We start from the raw sequence: 5,550 nt of genomic DNA on the forward strand, positions 1-5,550 counted from the left end.
TGGGCACTGGGTTGCTTCCATATGTTTCTGCATTTGATTCTTTAGTGCAGATGTTATTAATTCAGGGATTTCTGTTTTCATTTCCAATCTGAGGTCTTCTATATCTTTCTACAGATGTGTCTTTATTTCAGAAGCAGTTGATTCATTGCTTTCAGCTGTGTGATTTCCAATTTGTTCTGTGTTAGTGTCCTCTGCACTTGTTATGGGTGGGCTTGGGTTCTGAGGTTGCATTTTATTCCTTCTCGTCTTTTTGTGTAGCACTGTCTTCTGACCTTTATTGTAGATCTTTGCTGTAGTTATAACCTTCACTCGTACTGAAGTTCAGGTGGAACTCTACAGAGTCTGGACTTATCCAGCTGTGTCTGGCTTAGGTCTGGCTGCTGTGCTCAGCTCCTTCCCGCTGCAGACCAGGGCTAGGACTGGGTCTGGGGGTTCCCGGAAGTCGGCAGAAATTCCTACTTGGCGGGAGGGGTGGGGTGCGGCCCGAGGGGGCGGGAGAGGGTCAGGCCCACGCTGCGCCTGGGCTGGGACTGGTCCCGCCGGTGCAGGCCAGCAGGAAGCTCTCCACACACTCACCGGACCTGGGCTAGGACTGGCCCCCTTTTTTTAATAATAATTAGCATAACACAAATTAACTGGTGGGTTCCCAGAGAGCAAGGAGTTGTTTTATTTTGGACCTAACAATTTATCTCATTATCTACCAAATCTCATCACCATTGCAACCTATCCTCTTCGTATCACCACAATACATTGTATTGTCTTTTATGGCTTAAATTTTCTTTGTTGGAGTCCGGCCCATATGCACCACTGCAGGGCCCTGTCCCACTGTCTCAGAACACAAGTGGACAGTTGGAAGCCATGGGGACTTGAAATTTCTGAAATGATAGCAACTGAAGTAAAGAAACAACATCATCAGGCTCTAGAAGAAAGCAGATCAGATAATCTCTCTTATTAAAAAATAAATGATAATAATCATGAAACAAATTCTCAGCAAATCTAAAGAAGATATAGATAAAAATAGAAGAGAATAGAAAAATGATGGAAACATGAAACAAATTATACAGGAAAGAATGAGAATTCATGAAACAGATTCAAACAGATATCCAGGAAATTAAGAATTCCATTCATATCTGACAAAACCACTTGAACAAAACTGTAGATAGATTTTCAGAACTTGAAGACATCAGTGTAGCTAGTGAATGAGAAATGACCAATCTGTTAAAAATAACAAGAAGCCGAGAAATAAAAATTCAACAGCTGAAAGATGATGGAAATAAAAACATTATGATACTGATAGGTGTCAACAAATCCTCAGGAGTCAGCACAAATTACACAAAAGGACTACTGGAAAAGTAGTAGAGGAATATTCCAGAAGCACAGGAAACAGATCTGACATACAGGTAAGTGAGGAATATAGAAATACAATTAGCCATAAACAAAATAAATCTAAGCCTAGACACACAATAATCAAGATCCCAGAAATTCAGCAATGAAACAGAATATTAAAAGCTGTTAGAGAAAAAAAATCAAAACAAAGAAGATCACCTATAATTGAAAGCCCATCAGAATCATGGCAGATTTCTCAACATAAACTACCAAATCAAGAAGAGCTTTGGGTGAAATATTTTAGGTCCTGAAAGAAAACAACTTCCAACCAAGATTGGTATAACCTGTAAAACTATCTATCAAAATTTATGGTGAGATAAGATACTTCCATGACAGGGTAGCAGCCATCTCCAACTTGGCACCATGGCAGCCCTCAGACCCCTTGTGAAGCCTAAGATCATCAAAAAGAGGACCAAGAAGTTCATCTGACACTAGTCAGACTGATATGTCAAAATTAAGCACAACTGGTGGAAACCCAGAGGCATTGACAACAAGGTGCAGAAGAGATTCAAGGGCCAGATCTTGATGCCCAACATAGGTTATGGAAGTGACAAAAAGACAAAGCACATGCTGCCTAGTGGCTTCCGGAAGTTCCTGGTGCACAATGTTAAGGAGCTGGAGGTGCTGCTGATGTGCAACAAGTCTTACTGCACAGAGATTGCTCGCAATGTCTCCTCTAAGAACCGGATGGCCATCGTGAAAGAGCAGCCCAGCTAACCATCCAAGTCACCAATCCCAATGCCAGGCTCTGCAGCAAAGAAAACAAGTAGACGGCCTGTGTGCATGTTTATTTGTACTTTAGTAAAATCACAAAAAATAAAAAAAAGAAGCAAAGAAAGAAAGAAAGAAAGAAAGAAAGAAAGAAAGAAAAGATACTTCCATGACAAAGAACAACTGAAGTAATTCATGACCATCAAACCAACCTTATAAAGAGTACTGACAGATAGTCTAGAAAAAGACAGAAATGACCATAACTTCAAGAACAACAACAGAAAGAAATGGCCAAGCAATGAAACATAAGAGAAAAGTACAGAATCTGCAGCAAGAAAATAACATATCAGAGATAAGTTAATACATGTCAGTTATAACTACCAAGGTAAATGGTCTCAATTCACCAATCAAAAGAAGCAGACTGACAAACTGGATCAAGAAAAAAAAAACCAACAAGATGCTGTATATAAGAAACATATTTAACTCAAAAGGACATTCATAGCCTGAAAGTCAAAGGATGGAAAACAGGGCTGGGGAGATAATTCAATGGTCTAAGCACCTGCCTGGCAAGTGCAAGGACCTAGGTTTGATCTGTAGTACTATATACCATGCCAGCTCTGCCCCAAGCCAGCCACTGAAACTGGGAGTGGTGGTGCACTCTTGTAATCCCAGTGCTGGGGAGGCTGGGACAGGAGGATCACTACTTTTATTGCATCCCACAGATTTTGGTAAGTTGTAGCTGCATCTTCATTTAAATATAAAGATTGTTTAATTTCTTCTTAATTTTGTTTGTGACCTATTGATTGTTTAAGAGGATATTATTTAATTTCCATATGTTTATAGATTTTTGTCAATAATTTCCCATTTCATCGCACTGTGGTCAGGTAATATGCATCTGTAGGTGCAGTCTTTTCATAGATCCTCAGAGGTCTTTGGATATGAATATGCTTTATCCAAGAATTTCCAACCTACAAACATTCACAGATGAATGTTTGAGCTGTGTAGCAGGACCTAATACCAAATAAATACATAAAAGATTTTTTTTAAAGGATGGAAAAAATACTCCATGTGACTGGAACCCAGAAAAAAGCAGGAGTAGCTATTCTGGTTGTTGACAACGTACATTTCAAACATATAGTGATCAAAATACATAAAGAAGATCACAGCATACTTATTAGGGGAAAACTGCAAGAGGAAGATATACTAATCATAACTATATATGCACCTAATGTAGGAGCACCCAACTACATAAGACAAATTTTAAAAGACATGAAAATCAAAGGGGCAATGATACAATGTAATGGAGACTTTAACACTCCATTGCCACAAAGAAATAGATCAAATAGGCAAAACATCAGCAAAGAAATGACAGAACTAAACCGAACTTGTGAAGAAATGGACTTAGTAGACTTTTACAGAGTGTACCACCTAAAATTATCAGAATAAACATTCTTCTTAACTGTACACAGAGCATTCTCCAAACTAGACCATATATTAGTAAATAGAACATGCTTAAACAAATGCAAAGGAATCAAAATTATCCAATGCATATTACCTGATCACAGTGCAATGAAATGGGAAATTATTGACAAAAGAAAGTGCAAAAAATCTGTAAACATATGGAAATTAAATAACATCCTCCTGAACAATCAATAGGTCACAAACAAAATTAAGAAGAAATCAAGCAATCTTTATATTTAAATGAAAATGCAGATACAACTCACTAAAACCTGTGGGATGCAATGAAAGCTGTCTTAAGAGGAAAACTTACAGTGATAAATTCACACATGAGGAAAACAGAACAAGCCTAAATAAACAATCTTATTCTGCACCTCAAGTTCCTAGAAAAAGAAGAGCAAGACAGGCCCGAAGCCCAAAGGAGGCAGGAAATTATAAAGATTAGAGCAGAAATTAATGCAATGGAGATTAAAAAAATACGAAGAAGTAATGAATTGAACAATTGGATCTTTGAAAGAATAAATAATGATAAATAAAATTGATAAGCCTCTTGCCAACCTTACCCAAAAAATGGAAAGAAAAAAACTCAAATTCATGCAATAAGCAATGAAAAGGGTGAAATCATTACAGATTCTATAGAAATTCAAAACATCATCAATGTTCTTCAAAACTCTACTTTTGGGCTGGCCAAATAGCTCAGTGGATTAAAGCACCTACTTAGGCAGAGCGCAGCAGCCGGGGTTCAATCCCCAGTATGCCATGCTGGCCCAGCCCCTGGGGTGTGCTGAGATGCTGACTGAGATGACATGGTGGCACGTGCCTGTAATCCCAGTTCTTGGGAGGTTGAAAACAGGAGAATCACTATGAGTCCTATCTCCATAGTGAGGCCCTGTAGGGCCTGTAGACCCTGTACCAAATACATTTTAAAAAATAATTTAAAAAACTCTACTCTCATAGGGTGGAAAACAGAGAAGAAATAGAAAGATTAATAGATACATATGAATTACCAAATCTGAATGAAGAAGATATAAAAAGTCTGGATAACCCAATAATGACGAATGAAATTGTAAATGTAATGAAAAAGAAAAACCCTACCAACAAAGAAAAGCCTAGGCCTGATGGATTCACAGCTGAATTCTACAAGAAATTGAGAGAAGATTCAATGCCAACTCTTCTCAAACTCTACAATGAAATTGAAAGGAAAACAATTCTCCCAAACTCATTTTTGGAGGCAAGCATCGCTTTGGTACCAAAACCAGAAAAACATCCAACCAAGAAAGAGAATGACAGGCCAATCTCCCTAATGAACATGGATGCAAATTCTTCCATAAAATACTAGCGAACAGAATGCATCAAATCATCAAGAACATTATACAAGTTGAATTCATCCCAGGAATTCAGGGATGGCTCAATATATGTAAATTAATAAATGTAATGTACCATATCAACAGAACCAAACAAAAAAATCATATGATCATCTTAATAGATGCAGAAAAAGCTTTTGATAAAGTCCAACACTCATTCAATATAAGAAATCCTGAGTAATAGCCCAGGTCTGGTGAGTGTGTGGGAGAGCTTCCTGCTACCCTGCGCCGCGGGACCAGTCCCAACCCAGGTGCAGCGTAGGCCAGAACCTCTCCCACCCCCTTGGGACGCCCCCCACCACTCCGCAGCACCTCCCCGACCCCGCTCGCCCGAGTAGGAATTTCTGCTGTGTTCCTGGAACCGCCAGACCAAGTCCTAGCCCAGACTCAGTGAGTGTGAGGGAGAGGTTCCCTTCTCCCCTACTCCACCTTGCCCCCTCCAGGCACAGCTCAGGCCTGGCATACATGCCTGGGGTGTAACCCTGCAGCTGCAATCTCTGCAGAGAGTGTAGAGGATAGATCCACCCAGCTAGTCTAGGAGCAGACCATCTTGCCACAGGGGTGCAACAGGTTCACCCTCAAGGGCAGCAGCGGGAAGGAGCTGAGCACAGCAGCCAGACCCAAGCCAGGT

The 5,550-nt window shown here is 39.8% G+C and overlaps 1 pseudogene; it reads left to right on the top strand.

Moving 5' to 3' along the window:
- Positions 1 to 1,749: 1,749 nt before the first annotated feature.
- Positions 1,750 to 2,156, top strand: LOC111811997 (annotated as a pseudogene).
- The last annotated feature ends 3,394 nt before the right edge of the window (positions 2,157 to 5,550 follow it).

Source organism: Octodon degus, unplaced genomic scaffold (genome assembly GCF_000260255.1).
Source record: "Octodon degus isolate 3935 unplaced genomic scaffold, OctDeg1.0 scaffold00203, whole genome shotgun sequence".
Lineage (NCBI taxonomy): Eukaryota > Metazoa > Chordata > Mammalia > Rodentia > Octodontidae > Octodon > Octodon degus.